Source organism: Nyctibius grandis, chromosome 17, assembly GCF_013368605.1.
Source record: "Nyctibius grandis isolate bNycGra1 chromosome 17, bNycGra1.pri, whole genome shotgun sequence".
Classification (NCBI taxonomy): domain Eukaryota; kingdom Metazoa; phylum Chordata; class Aves; order Nyctibiiformes; family Nyctibiidae; genus Nyctibius; species Nyctibius grandis.
In genome coordinates, this window is record NC_090674.1 from 9,822,695 (window position 1) to 9,837,846 (window position 15,152).

At 59.1% G+C, this 15,152-nt stretch overlaps 1 protein-coding gene across 12 annotated transcripts in view; it reads left to right on the forward strand.

Moving 5' to 3' along the window:
* Positions 1–970: 970 nt before the first annotated feature.
* The window catches only part of MEF2D (myocyte enhancer factor 2D), an 81,108-nt gene continuing 66,926 nt past the window's right edge, over positions 971–15,152 (forward strand). For 9 of the 12 annotated variants that reach the window (XM_068415214.1, XM_068415203.1, XM_068415209.1 and 6 more), the window contains exon 1: positions 971–1,062. The gene's annotated coding sequence lies outside the window, so the exon portion shown is untranslated. Of the gene's footprint in view, positions 1,063–1,489; positions 1,511–2,058; positions 2,165–13,208; positions 13,237–15,152 lie in introns of those variants that run through there. The other 3 variants (XM_068415205.1, XM_068415204.1, XM_068415206.1) reach the window with 3 other exon arrangements.

Below are 15,152 nucleotides of genomic sequence, written 5' to 3' on the forward strand. Positions count from 1 at the left end.
ATGCCCTTAGCAAAAGCCCCTCTCCCGCTTTCCTGTAGCCCCTCCAGGTGCTGGAAGGCTGGTTTTTAAGTTCCCTTCCAACCCAAACCAGCCTGTGATGATTCCCTGATCCCCACAGGAGCTCCTGGCAAAACCCACCTTCTCCCCCCCTCTCATCATCCCAGGGCAGCTGCCCCCCACCACAGGGGCTCAGGGGACCCCACATCTCCCCACCCCGCTGCTGTGGGTGAAGCACCGACACGAGTGGGGCCTGTGGGGGTGTGTGTGTGTGGGGTCGCACCTCTTCACCCTCTCCCCACCTCTCCCCCCCACCCCAGCTCCCCGGTTCTCCCCCCCCTGGCTCCAGCTCTACCCCCCGGCCCTGGTTCTCTCTCCCCCCCGCCCTGGCTCTACGCCCCCACCCCGGCCCCAGCTCTGTCCCCCCGGCCCCAGCTCCCCGGTTCTTCCCCCCAGACCCCCGTTCTCCTGCCCCCTCCCCAGCTCTGCCCCCCCGGCCCCAGTTCTCCCCCCCCCAGCTCCGGTTCTCCCCCTTCCAGACCCCAGTTCCCCCCACCCCCGGTTCTCCCGTCCCCTCTCTGGTTCATCCCCCCCTCCCAGCTCTCCCAGCTCCCCGGTTCTCCCCCCCCCAGCTCCCGGTTCTCCCCCTTCCAGCCCCCCGGTTACCCCCGCCCCCGGTTCTTCCCCCCCGGCAACGGTTCTTCCCCCCCTCCCGCCCCCCGGTTACCCCCGGCCCCGGTTCTTCCCCCCCGGCCCCGGTTCTTCCCCCCCTTCCAGCTCCTCCGTTCTCCTGCCCCTGGCCCCAGCTCTGCACCCCCCCAACTCCCCGGTTCTCCAGCCCCCACTTCCCCCCCCCCCCCCCGGTTCTCCCCCCTCCCGCCCCCGGTTCTCCCCCCCCCCGCCCCGGCTCTGCCCCCGGCCCCGCTCCCCCCGCCGCGGCCATTGGCTGCCCGCGCCCTGCGCCGCCGCGTCCTGACGCTGCGCTGGGCCGGCCCCGGCCATGGTCGCTCCCCGCCGGCTCCGCCGCAGCCCCGGCAGGCGGCCGGGCTCCGCGCCCCGCTAAAGGTGGGTCCCCGTCCATCCTTTCGCGCTTTTTTATCACATCGCGTTGCTTTTATTTAATTTTTTTTTTCCTTTAAATTCTTATTTTTGTCGTTATTTTTGGTTTTTTTTTTTTAAACGTCTTTTGCGATTACTTCCGAGAACGGGCCGCCCCGGGCCGTGCCGCCCGCTGTTGGGAGGGCGAGGAGGCTCCGTCTGTGTTTCTCGTGTGTGTGTGTGTGGGGGGGGCTCTCTGGTAGCCCCCCCCCCCCGCCCCGAGGCGGCGGGGATGGGCGGCGGAGCGCGGCCGGAGCGCGGGGGCGGAGAGCACATCCTTCCCCTTCACCCCCCCCCACCCCGAGCTCCGCCGCTTCAAAACAAACCGTCACCAAAATGGTGCAGAGGTGAAGGAGGGAGGAAGGAGGGAAGGGGGAAGAAGTGTCGCCTCGGCGCTGCGTGGGAGGGGGGACAGGTGAGAGGGGTGGGCTGGGGAGGGGGGGACGCGGGTGGGATGGGGGTGGTGGGTGCGATGGTCCCTCTACGCGTTGGGTGCTGCTGGTGTGGGGGGGGGGGCAGGCACTGGAGGGTGCTCACCCCACTCTAGGGTAGTGCCGGAGGGGTCGCATCCCTGTGGGACCCCCGTGGTGACAGTCCCCAAGCCCGGGTGTGACACCGCGGCCACCCCGGAGAAGCCTGGTGGGACCGAGCAAGAAGTGGGGCCCAGCAGCTTTTTTGGGGGGTGGGTGGGAGGGTGCCCTCCCCAGTGGGGTGTGGGGTGATGCGGAGGGGGGAGCTGGCAGTGACAGGGGCCACCAGCGAAGCTCGGGGTGCTGGTGATGGCGGGGTGGGGGGGCTGTGGTTTGATTGGCAAGAGCAGCTTTTTGGAGCAGCCGGCGGTAAATCGAGTCCTGGAGCTTCAATGACTTGGCCGGGTGCCGGCTCCGGAGCTGACAGCTGTGATTGTTTGTTCCTCGGGGCCGGTGGCAGCGGCGGTGGGGACGCAGGGACGGTGGCAGCGGCGGTGGGGACACAGGGGCAGTGGCAGCAGCGGTGGGGACATGGGGACAGTGGCAGCAGCGATGGGGACACAACGTCGCGGCTGCCATTTGACGGCAGTTGGAACGAGGTGTTGTGGTGGGGGGCAAAGCCCCCGGTACCGTCACCGCGGCCTCCCCGGGACGTTGAGCGTTTTCTCGGCGATACGAGGCGGCGAGGGGCTGCGTGATGCCGGGGGGGAGGGATGCAGTGATGGACGGGGCGTCCCAACATCTGGGTGCTGTTTAACATCTGTAACACCTGTTTGCCGGCGGCTTATCTCCTCTCCCCCCAGCTCGCCCCCCTTGGCTTTGTTGTTGGCTTTTATATTTTTATTTATTTTCTCTTCCCCCCCTCCCTGTCCTTGCGCACAAGAGCAGCACACACGCGTGTGCACGCACACACGGCTCTTTCCTCTGCACCCCACGAGCTGGGGTGTCCCCCCCCTCCCTCCTCATCCTCACCAGTTGTCCGGAGCTGCCGCACGTTTTTGGCCAGTGACTTACCCCCCCGTCACACGCAGGCAGGGGGGCAGATGCCGGTAAGTGGAGCGCAGCCGGTGCGAATTCCCCCAGCGCTTCAGCACAGCACCTCTGCTTGCACCCCCCACCGCGCCGGGGAAGGCCCGATCCTGCCCCTCCAAAGCCCCTTCTCCTGCCGCGCGTGGCCCCACGTGGATTTTGAGGCTGGTTTTGCTCTGCCAAGGTGGGTGCTCCTAAACCACCGTCCCGGGACAGCCGCCCCAAAACCTCGCTGCCGACGGGGACGGGGCAGTGCCGAACTCGATGTGACAGGGACATGGGGACAGCTGCGTCCCCTCATCCAGGCTGCAGATTTTGAGTGTAGAAAGGTTTATTTTCGGTGTTTTCTTCCCTTCCCTGCGCTGATTCGGTGCCGACGGCCCCGGCCTGGGGGGTGCCGGGGCTGCCCGTGTCCCTTGGGCGCGCAGTGAGCTGCCTGCCCAGCCCCGGGGCTTGCTGCCCGTGGGCTCCTGAAGGTCACGGACCTCTGGAAGGGCCTCACGGCTTCTCCTTTCCTTCCCCCCCCCGCCTCGCCCTTCAGCCCCTGCAGTTGTCGTGGCTTTGCCAGGCTGAGGCATCCGCACTTGTGCTCGGCTCCGAGCAGGTGGCCGATGTCCCCGGCGCGGCGGGGGCCACCGCTCGGGTTTCACCGGTGCTGCCAGCGCGGTGGAGAAGCGCCCGTCGCCTCCGCCACGGCGGGGATTTAACGTGTCGAAGGGGCATTAGCTCCCGCGGCGGGTGGCTCGGCGCTTCCACCCCTGCCCCGGCTTCCCCCGGCTCGGGGGCTCCTCGTGACCCTGCGTGCGCTCCGTCCTGCCGAGGGGCTCCGGGGACCTTGGGGAGTGACCTTGAGCAAGTCCCTTTGCTTCCCCACGCTTCGGTGTTGCTCTGGGGAGGGGGGTGGATGGTGTATAATGTGTTTAACCCCTCTCCTCTCCTCGCTGGTGCTCTCGGCTCCGCTTGGGAAGTGCCACCGCGGAGTTGGGAAGGGCTGTTGCTATTTTATCCTGTCCCCGAGCGGGCAGAGCGGAGGGACGGACGGTGCCGGAGTCACCCGCGGTGGATTTTTTCCCAGGCTGCCAAGTGAAACAAGTGGGGTCTGATTCTCATTTAACGCCGCGGCCCTTTGCTGCCACTCTGGCAACGTAAAGGAGCCTAAATATGGTCATAAACCACATCCACGTCGAGGTCCCTCCGTGCTGCCAGGGCAGCGCGACGGCGGCTTTGCGCGAAGGAGAACGAAAGCCGAAAAGCATCGGATGAAAAGTACGGGAGCGGGACCCGGCTGCCGCGGTGCTGGCACGTGCCGGGAGATGTCGGTGCCGGTGCAGGCCCTGGTTTGTGGAGAAAGGATGGGGAGTGATGCCGCCCGGCTCATCCCGAAGGACCGGGAGGGCTCGGTTGTGGGCTCTGCCACTGTGACCCCCATTTAAACCTAAAAAAGCAGCAGCGGTGAGGGGCAGAAATGGCTTTTCCCTCTTTTTTTCCCAAGCCAAGGTGCTTCCCGGGGTCAGGCCGCGAGGGACCCGCCGTGGGATGCTGCGGGGCGTCCCCCTGCCGCGATGGATTGCAGGGCCGCGGCCATTTTGCGGTGGCTTGTTTGGGAATGGAGGGGACAAGGGGGACAGGGATGTGTGTCACTGGCGTCGCCAGACCCCTGCCACCCCGCAGGTGTCCCTGGCATCCCAGTGCCGGCAGAGATGCGGTGCGAGCTGGCCCTCGCCAAGCGATGCCTGAGGCCTGGGAAGCGAGCAGGCAGCATCCCGTTAAATCCCGTTAATACCCGGGAGCAGGCACGGAGGTGGCCCGAGCGGGACCACGGCGAGCTGACACCGGGGCTGCCGTGCCGACGCCGTGCTGGACTTCCCCATCTGCAACCAGAGCTAAAAATACCCCCTCTGCCTCGCCCCGTGGCCACCCCATCTGTGCGGAGGGCCAGCGAGCTCCTCGGGCCAGCGACTCTTTGTTTTTTTCCCTTATATTTTTATAGCTATTTTGGCAGTTCCTAGAGGCTGAGCCGTCCCGAGTTCAGAGGTGACTCTATCGCAAATGACAGTCCTGCCCCCGGGAAGGTACGGCTCTGCCGCGGTGAGCCAAAAAAGCGAGTGAGTCAGAGCAGGGGCAGGGAGGAGGAGGAGGAGGAGGAGGAGGAAGGCTGGGGAGGGAGGCATGGAAACCCGGGTGCCCCCGGCCGCGCTCGCCCTCCCTGTGATGGCAGAACCATGGGACGCATCAGCCCCTCGCTTCCCCGCGACGGTATTTATGACTTTACCATCCGATTATTATTATTATTATTATTATTTTTAATATCTTTTTATTTCCTTTTTTTTCACCTCTAATTAGAGACGCTTTCAATAAATAAAAAAAAAAGCTGAAATTTGTTAATCATTTTGTTTGATCAGAGCTTAGGCAGTGCCGGAAGACCTCGAGGTTTTTTTTTTTTTCCTTCTGCCTTGTTTGAGCAGCAGTTTGCTTTTGCTTTCAAGATGGATCTAGCCGCCTGCCTGCCAGCAGCTCTACCTCCCCAGATCTGTCGCTTTTCATCTCCCGTTCGCTTTGCTTGGGGTTTTGCTTTTTAATTTATTTTTTTTTTCTCCCTTTTCCCTCGCTCCCGGTGTCCTCCCTGCCGTAGCTCCCCGCCGCTTGCAGCCTTTAAAAAATTATTAAAAAAAAAAAAGAAAAAGCAGAGCGAGGGCTTGTTAAATACGTGGGAAATCGATTCAGAAGGATTTATTTTGAGGTGGGGGCGAGCTGTAGGTTTGCTTTCTCTTACATGGTGGCTAAAAAGATGGGGGGAGTGGGGTCTCTGAGCTGCACGGGGAGAGTTTTTTGGGGCAGCTTGGCCCGTTTTCGCAGCGTTCGCGCCAAACCTGGGGGGATGTGGCAGCTGCTCCCCAGTCCTCCGTCTGCTCTCTCCTGAGCTATAGGTGTGCCTCTTCCCCTATATAAAAGCAGGGGGGTAGGTATGGATGAGACAAGGCGCATGGGGTGGTGCTGGGGCTCCGTCTCGCCTGGAGGGGCCTGGTTGTGGTGAGATGTCCCGGCTGCGGTTGAGCGTGGGGATGCGGGAGCAGCTGTCGGGGCCTGTTCCCCGACGGGGCTTTTAACAGCTTCGTGCCACCCCAGTCCCCGTGGGAAGGGGTGAGTGGTGCCGGGACGGGCGCCGTGGTGCGCGCAGTGAGGTCAGGATGATGCCTGTGCTGGGATGCGTCAGGCTCCGGCCACCACCCAGGAGCCACCGCGATGTCCCGTCCCGAAGCAGCCGGACCGGCCCGTGCCGAGGCCGCGGGTTTCGCTCCGTGCCGAGCAGGACACGTCTCATTTCACCAACGTGCAATTAGCCGTTGGTTTTTTCCCAGAGCCGGCGCGCCGGGGCCGTGCTCGGTGGCTCTGCATGGAGGAGGCTCAGCCCCGACCCTCGTTGCTTTAATTAAACACCGCTAATTGCAACGCAGGAGAGGCGTGCTGAGTCCTCGCCATCCGTGCACGAGCAGCTCAAGGTCAAAGCCGTGTCTTCGGGCTGCTGCTGGGCGCGGGGTTGAAGCCCTCCCACCTTCTGCCTTGAGTCACTGTTGTTTTGGGGTTGGAAAGGTGGTAATTAAATGACCTATTTCTGGGCAGGGAGGAAGAAGAGGAGGAGGAGGAATTGTTTCTCTTTCCAGAACTTCAAACAGCTTCCAGCAAGCGTCCGGCGCAGACCCAAAACCACTGCGGGGACGACGTGCCTCCGATGGCCCCCCGAGCCGGGATGCTCGGGGTGCGGGTGGGGGACAGGGTGCTGTGGGGTAGGGTGACCTCCTGCTGCCACATCACCCTTTTTTTTGGGAACCAGGCAAGGCAAAGCCGCAGCTCCTGAAATTTTATTTTTTTTCTTTTTTTTTTTAAAAAAAAAAATAATAAAGAGATTTGGGAGGCAGCACCCACCCACGGGGCTGCGTCCCTGACCCGAGCCCCCCCTGGGGCTGCAGAGCGGGGGGGTCACCTCTTGTAGGTTCATCTGGGAGGGTAGCGAAGGAATTCCTCCTCCTCCTCTTGAAATAAGGGGGATGATTTGCATCGCCTGCGAGGTGGGATCCTGCACCCCGCGGCAGGGTGCTGGGGGCTGTCACCTGCCCGGGAGGATGCAGTGGAGCTTGCGGGGTGGAAGGTGTTATTGATGGTTATAAGCAGTGGTTATAAATAACTCTGGTTGAAAGTTTTCATTTTCCTTTTTAAATGAAAGTGCCTTTTGGAACAATGTGACTTTTCCCCATCCCTTTGGACAGCATCTTTTTTTTTTTTTCTGATTTTGAAGACGAAACCTTTTTTTTTTTAAAAAAAAAAGATAATTTTTCCTTCCCAATTATTGGAAGACTTCAGAGGAAAAATTGCCGAAACAAATACCCAGGAAACAGATCCCATGTCGTGCAGGTGGGGAAAATATGTGGGGTCAGATTTGTTTCGTTTGGTTTTCCTCAAAAAAAAAGCAATTGAGAATGGAAAATGTTCACGGCGTCAGAGTTTTCTATCAAAATTTTGGGGGAGGGAGGCTGAAAAAATGGGGTTTGCTTAAAACCTGCTGCATTGAGCTTTAAAAAAGTTAAATAAATTAAATAAATTGGACGAAGGGCTTCCGTTTAGCAAAAAACTGGGTTTGTGTGTGGAATTTTTCAGTTGTAAAACCTGAAATCCTCCCTCACCCCAAGCAGTAACCTTGAGCCGCGGTGCCGTAGCAGGAGTTTCCACTGACGGGGAAGAAAAATATGAAAAAAACCCCATTGTGGATGAGTTATTTTGATCGATCAGACTTTTTTTTTTTCACCAGTTCAATCACCGAGACCATCCTGTCCCCCAGCCCGTGCCGAGAGCATCTTCTGGGAGCAGGAAATAAAATAACGTGATTAGGGGTTGCGGCGGGGAATGGCCAGGATCGGGCTCCTGGTGCGTGGTGGCACCCGTGGGAGGGGACCTTCTGCAAAGAAATTAGTGTTTTTTTACCGATTTTGAGGCGTTACGGAGACGGGGAGGGGCTGTGCGTTTGCGTAACCGTCGGTGGGGTCTGAGCTGTCGTGCGTCGTCGAGATATTGCGATAAACGTCCCCGTGGAGCGTGCTCAGGGCAGTTTTTGGTCTCGTGTTGTGGTGAGGAGCAGTGGTTGGGATCGTGTGAGCATGCCGGGCTCTCCTCCGAGCGCATGGACCGGCGTCGGGGGCTCGGAGGCTCCTGGGGAGGGCTCAGGGCTGTGGATTTGGGGTGCAGCAGGAGCCAGGCTGCTCTTCAGCCTCTTGGGTGATGCTTCCCCAGCGAGGTCGATGCGCCGCTGGACACCTCGATCTGTGCGACTTTTGGGGACTTGCTGCCCCATCCGTAATCGGCACTGGTGAGGCCGCACCTTGAATCCTGTGTCCAGTTGTGGGCCCCGCACTTCAAGAGAGATGTTGACGTGTTGGAGTGAGTCCAGAGGAGGGTGACCAAGCTGGTGAAGGGTCTGGAGGGTCTGACCTCCGAGGAACGGCTGAGGGAGCTGGGGGTGTTTAGCCTGGAGAAGAGGAGGCTCAGAGGTGACCTTAGTGCAGTCTACAACTACCTGAAGGGAGGTTGTAGCGGGGTGGGAGTCGGCCTCTTCTTCCAGGCAACCAGCGCTAGGACAAGAGGACACAGCCTCAAGCTTGGCCAGGGCAGGTTCAGGTTGGACATTAGGAAGCATTTCTTCTCAGCAAGGGTCATTAGCCATTGGAAGGGGCTGCCCAGGGAGGTGGTGGAGTCACCATCTCTGGAGGGGTTTAAGAAAAGCCTGGACATGGCACTTAGTGCCATGGTCTAGTTGCCATGGTGGTGTCAAGGCAGTGGTTGGACTCGATGATCCCAGAGGGCTCTTCCAACCTCATTGATTCTGTGATCTCCTGGGTTTTGGGCATGGGGATCAATCACAGCTCCATCCCCAACCTTCCCTTGACTGGGCACGGCCGTCCTTCCCACGCGCCGCGGGGAAAAACTAGCACCTCTCGACTCGCTCGTTCGAAAATATCCCCGGCCCCGCGCGGATGCCGCTGCCAAGATGGGGGGGAGCGGAGCCGACGGCGCTACCTCTTTGCAGAAATCTGTCGCCTCGCTCGGCGGCGGGGAGGTTGGGAGCCGCGGAGCGCCCGAACCCCATCGCTTTCTAAAATAGCAGCAGAACAAATGGTTGGAGCGAGATGCCGGTGGTGAAGGCAGCCAAGGCTCTTCCCGCGGCAGCTGGTGGCTGGTATGGCTGCTTCTTGCTCCCTCCATCAATCCTCTCCCCCGAGCTGGCGTTTTATGGCAGGGGGAAAGGCGAGCATCTGTTTTTTGGGCACCTGGGTGCTTTTTTTGGGGGTTTGGTGTCATTCCTCCCTTTGCTTTTTGGGACGGTTCAGCTTTAATCGCGTGGTGGGGGGTGGCGGGGCACAAAAGGGTTTCGGTGCCTCGGCGGTGTGCGCCTGTGAGAGATAAGGAGGAGATGGGGAGTTGGGTGGCACCAGCTCGCGAAGGGACTTTGTCCCAAAACAATGACGTAGGTGCTGGGCTGAGCCTTGGGCACGGTGTGGCAAAGGGTGCTGGCATGGCGTGTGGGATGGGTGAGCGCGGAGCTGCTGTATCTTCCGCCCGCTCCTGCGGGAGGGTGGGGGTCTCCATGGGGTGAGGTCCTGGGTGCTCCCGGGGTGTTGGAGGAGCCACTTTCGGGCCACCCTCTCCCTCCTCTGGAGGAGTGGGGTTGGGGTAAGGCTGCACCCTGCCAAGGGTGGGGTTCTTAGAATCACAGACTGGTTTGGGTTGGAAGGGACCTTAAAGCCCATCCAGTTCCCACTCCCCTGCCACGGGCAGGGACACCTTCCACCAGCCCAGGTTGCTCCAAGCCCCATCCAACCTGGCCTTGAACACTGCCAGGGAGGGGGCAGCCACAGCGTCTCTGGGCAACCTGGGCCAGGCTCTCACCACCCTCACAGGGAAGAATTTCTTCCCAATATCTCATCTCAATCTCCCCTCTTTCAGTTTAAAACCATTCCCCCTCGTCCTGTCACTCCATGCCCTTGTCAAAAGCCCCTCTCCAGCTTTCCTGTAGCCCCTTCAGCTGCTGGAAGGTGCTAGAAGGTCTCCCCGGAGCCTTCTCTTCTCCAGGCTGAACAGCCCCAGCTCTCCCAGCCTGTCTCCAGAGCAGAGGGGCTCCAGCCCTCTGAGCATCTCCGTGGCCTCCTCTGGACTCGCTCCACCAGCTCCGTGTCCTTCTGCTGTTGGGGCCCCAGAGCTGGACGCAGCACTGCAGGGGGGTCTCAGGAGAGCGGAGCAGAGGGGCAGAATCCCCTCCGTCGCCCTGCTGGCCACGCTGCTGGGGATGCAGCCCAGGACACCGTTGGCTTTCTGGGCTGCCAGCGCACGTTACCGGCTCGTGTTGAGCTTCTCGTCACCCATCACCCCCAAGTCCTTCTCCTCAGGGCTGCTCTCCATCCATTCCCCACCCAGCCTGGATTTGTGCTTGGGATCGCCCCGACCCACGTGCAGGATCTTGCACTTGGCCTTGTTGAGCTCCATGTGGTTCACATGGTCCCAGCTCTCCAGCCTGTCCAGGTCCCTCTGGATGCCATCCCTTCCCTCCAGCGTGTCACCGCACCGCACAGCTCGGTGTCACCGGCAAATTGCTGCGGGTGCATCTGACCCGCTCCCCTGCAGACGTTGCTCCCGAGGACGGGGGGCCACGAAGCCACGTGGCTGCTGGCACCCAGGAGAGGAAACGCTGAGACTGTTGCTCTGGTTGCAAATCGAGAGAGTTTGGAAAAAACCCGTTAACTGCCCTCTGCTCTTTGGAGGTTTGAAGGCCAGACGCGAGCTGTGGGCTTTGGCAAAGCAGGATTTCACGCCTGCTTTTTTGTGCTGGAGAGGGCTGCTCCAGCTGGATGAGATGAAAGTGGGAAGGTCGGGAAGAGGTTTCCCGTAAGGGAAGATGTTCTTGCCTTGTCCTTTCCAGCAGAGAGGACCAGCCACGGCGAGCTCAGCATCCTCTTGGGTGACCTTCAGGCCTTCTGCTCGGTGAGGGACAAAGGCTGCTTTGCATGTTTTCTCCCCCCACCGCGATGCTACACATGTAGGAGGAAAAAAAAAACGGGGTCTTTTTGTTATGCAAATGCAGCTTTGTTTTTAGCTTCTCAAAGATAAATCCCTTTGAGGCTAAATATGGAGCTCAGGGCACTGCTACAAGCAACCCCGATGGCTCAAGGGCTGACAGGTCGGATGCTGAGGCTGGTGGTTTGGGGGTTTATCTCCCCTTTGGGGACTCAAACAAAACGCTCTGCGTTATTTTTGTGTTTACCCTGAGGTTACACAAGCTTTTCTGCAGGTCTGGGCCCAGGTGGGACGTTGCACCGAGGAGCATTGCGAGCCCCGGCGTGGGGTCCCACGGCAGCACCCGCTGCCCCACGCCTGCATTTCCCATTTTTACATGTGATTTTTTTTTTTCCCCCAAGCATTTATAGGCTCGGGAGACCCTTTTTTGTCCCAGCATCACGCCTCCCTCTGAGCATCCCCACTTCAAGCTGCCTTTCTGAGCTGTGTCCTGGCACCGTGGCTCCGGCACGGGACCGATGGTGATTTCCACGTGCCGCGTGATGCCGTGCACCCAGATTTTGCCGTTGATTCTTTCTCTTGTGCAGAGAGAAAAGCCGAGGGGTGCAGGCTGCATGGCTGGATGCTGTGCCAGGTGCCGTGCACCGGACCAGAGAGCCTTTTTCTCACCTCTCGCCTCGCAACCGAGCGCTGGAAGGGTGCGTGGGCGACCGTGGCGTGGGGCGAGGCGTCCCCCGGGGACTTTCTGGCTTCCTTTGGGACCCTGGCAGCCCGTCTCCCTCGTGGTGGTGGGGTCACAGGCCGTTGGGTTGTGTTTAGGCCGAGGTTTTTGTGTACGAGCTTATTTTTATTTGTGCCTCGTTCGGAAATTTTGCATCACGGGCGGGTGCCGGTTCGGTGCGTGGCGGTGGGGTGGGAAGGGGGGGGTGGGGAATGGAAACGCGGCTAAAATTGGTTTAATTTCTGCTTGTGTAATTCTCCTGTGCTGCAGGAGAGCTTGAGGCTCCTGGGATTTTTGGAGAGGCTGAAGGGGTCGTGGTTCACTCCTCATGGAGGGTAACAGGATGCCTTCCAGCCTGAAAACTTGCTGACACCAAAAACTCGCTGACACCAGCCCGGGGGCTCTTTGGGGCCGAATCACGATAACGTGACGCTAAGAACACCCAGAATTATCTCCTGGCCTTGCAAAACCAGGGAGCAGCGGTGGGTTTTTCTCCCGTTGGGAGCTGGACAGGAGCTCGGGGACTCCCGCATCCCGTGGGCGATGGGATGTTACCGGGAGCTGATGTGGGCAGAGCGAGGTGGAAAGGTGGTGGAAAAGAAAAGGTTTAAAAAAAAAAAGGGCTGGGCAGCTGTTGCGGAGCTGCTGCTTTGCAAAGTTCATTGGTTTTGCCACTGAGCCGTGGTGGGCAGAGCTAAGGCCACCCCAAAATAGGGTGTTCCTGCTCGGGGCTGCCTGGGGTACTGCAAGGGAATTTAGGGCTTGTCACTTTGTCCTGGCAGGGTGACAAGGCTGCATCCTCCAAAACCCTGCGGGGGCTGGAGCATCCACACCTGGGGAAGCTGCTGCCCAAGCGATGCCCAAAAGCAGGGGCAGGAGCTGACCCCCGTCCCCTGCATCCCTTCAGCTCTACGCCTCCATCTGCTGATGGAGCCAAGGTGCCCCCTTACTTCTTTCTTTCTTTTTTTAAATTCTTTTTCCCTAAATCCGTTACCACTTGCAGCTTGTCCATATTTCAACCACCTTCTCCCTCCTGTTCTCGCGCTGAAGTCTATAACGCTGAAATTATAGCATCGCCCTCGTCGCCGTGGCAACGCGCAGGGATGTATTTAAAAAAAAAAAAGAAAAAAAAAAAAAAAAAGGACCAGAAGCCCTTCAAGGATTATGACTTCAGTGAGGGATCAGGCTGGAGGGGAATCTGGGTCACGGCTGGAGGAGGCTTTTCTTCCAGCCTGTCTTGGGTAATTCCCCTTCCCGTGACCGAGGGGACGCGTCGGGGCAGGGCAGAGCCGCCGTTAGCACCCATGGGTGCTCCCCGGGGCCACCCCGGGAGGTGCTGCGCTCCCTGTATCGCCGTGTGCACCCCGGGAAGGAGCATCCTCTGCGAGCTCCGTGCTCCCACCCCAAATCCAGGCTTTTTGAACCAAAATTCTTTTCTATATTACAAAGCGCGCGGTGCCAGAGCCGCCCCCCGCGCGTTTGTGCATTGCGAGTTTTCTCTCTCATCCCCCAAAATAAACAGGGCTCATTTTTTTTTTTCCTAATTTTTTTTTTCTCCTCTTCTTCTTTTTCTTCTTCTTTCCCCCCCCCGCCTCCCTTTTTCCACACCCCCAGAGCCGCTGTTGCTGGTGGCAGGGAGCCCAGACTCCGTAGGAACTCAGAAATGCTGCAGATCCAAGCCCCGGCTGCCCTCTTGGTTTCGCAATCCTTTGGAAGTGGGGGGGAGAGAGAGAGAAGGAAGAAAATGGGAGGGGATTTCTCTTTATTTCTTTATTTTTTTTACATTTTTTTCTTTATTAGAGATTTATAGACTTTCCCACCAGTCAGGACAAGGAGCCAGAGCCGAGCGGTCAATTTTCAACAGTAAGTTTCCGACACTGCTCCTCTCCGGCCTCCGCGAAAGCCTCCGCGGCCTCGCCGACGCTCGCTTGGGTTGGTTTAATTTTTGGAAAACCATCAGCGATGCCGACATGGGGGGGGGGACACGGCGGGGCGAGGGCTGCCAGCGCGGGGGCCGGCGATGCCGCTCGGTGTGCCGGCACCTCCCACGGCGCCGGCGGTGGGTTAAACGATGCTAATGGCCGGGAAAAATCAACTCAGGTGGGGTTTTTTTTGAGCTGTTTGGCCTTTTTTCTACCTATTTCTCCGTCGCACACGAACCCTTCGGTTTGGGGTTCCCGGTGATGCCGCGACCGTCACTCGTGGCCACGGTCCCACCGGCTTGCCGGGGCACCTTCGCTGCCGTCTTCATCCCCCTCTGCCGTTTGGCGTCTTGGGGTTTGTGGTCTGGTTATTTTTAGGTAATTGCAGCGTCCGGGGCTCTGAAGTCGCCCGTCGGTACCCGCAGCCGGACAAGGGAGGGTTTTGTTCACAAGAGTATTTTAAGCAGCTGTTTTTTTTACAGGCAAGAGCCTGGCTGACGTGGAGGGAGCCAGCTCCTGGCCCCGCAGGTACCCCGTTACCTGCACCCGGGGCAGGGTGCGAGGGTTTGGCTCCCCGGCCCCGCTCCGCGCCCTCGCACAGCATCCGACCCTCTGCCAGCATTCCCGTTGGAGAGGAAAAATCCTCCCTCCTCGAGCTGTGCCTGGGTGAGGGCTGAGTCCTGGCAGCTCCGGTCCGAACGTCCAGTGATTAATGGGATTAAACTGGCGCTCCTGGTGAGGTTTTTTTTTTTTTTTTAATTTTACATCTGGTTTTCTCAAGACTTTTTCAGCAGAGGGGGGAGGACCGGAGCAGCGTCGCGCTGAGATCTGATTAGATAAGGGAGCGAACAAAATTCCTACCGGATAATTATTTATACCTCCGTCTGCGTCACTGGTAAACATCTGGATCCACTCCAAACATCTTCATTCGATTTGTTTCGCAGGCTCGCGCCGGGGATGGTTCTCAGATCCCCTCCCCACCTCCCTTTCGTCGCGTGGCTTTGGGCCACTCGGCTGAAATGAGGGGTTGCCTCATTGCCCTGTTGCCCGTGGGACGAGCCCATCCCTGCCAGCGAACGCGCTGCCTGCTCCGTGCCAGCCTCTCTTGCCCGTTCACCCCTGGGTGTTACCGATCTTGGGGTTGGTTTAGTAAATCCCCACCTCCTGGAGTCTTGTGATGGGAGGTGAGAGTCATGTAGCTCTTTCTTGGGCAGGAGAAAGTTTCTGGTGTTTGTGGTTGCAGGAAAAATACGAGTGGCCAAAAAAACCAACCCCAAAAAGCAACCCCAGATGTGTTGCTTTCTATTTTAAACCATCATCGTTTGATTTGGGGGCGAACCAGACTCCTGCCCTTTCGGAGCGCGTGGGGCTGGCAGTCACGCCGAGCTCTTCGAGGCCAGGGCTGACTTCTTGCTCTGTTTGCGTAGAGCCAAGAAATGAATATTAATAACTTTCCCTGAATGAGAGTCGAGTACCTGCTTCCCTGGGGCTCCTTGGAAGGCTCCGGCTCGGGGCGGATAACATCAACAGTCATTCTGAACGGGATGGAGAGATGCTCTCCCGCAGCTGGGATGCAGATGGGAAGGGGCTGGTGTGGGAGGGGAGGGATGAAGGGAGCATCTAGCTCGCTTTTAAAGCGCCTCGGGCTGGGCTTTCAGGCGCCACGAGCAATTTTTTTTTGCTGTTCCTCCATCCTTTTTGCAGCCCCGCACGACTGCGGTGAAAAACCATCCCGAGTCGCCGGAGCTGGTGACGGATGCTGGTTCTCTCCGCGTTGGCGGGGGCTGAAATCCGGGTCTCACCTCTGCCGGGCTCTAAAAAAAAAACAAGAAAAAAAATAAATAAAAAAGTTTCAGC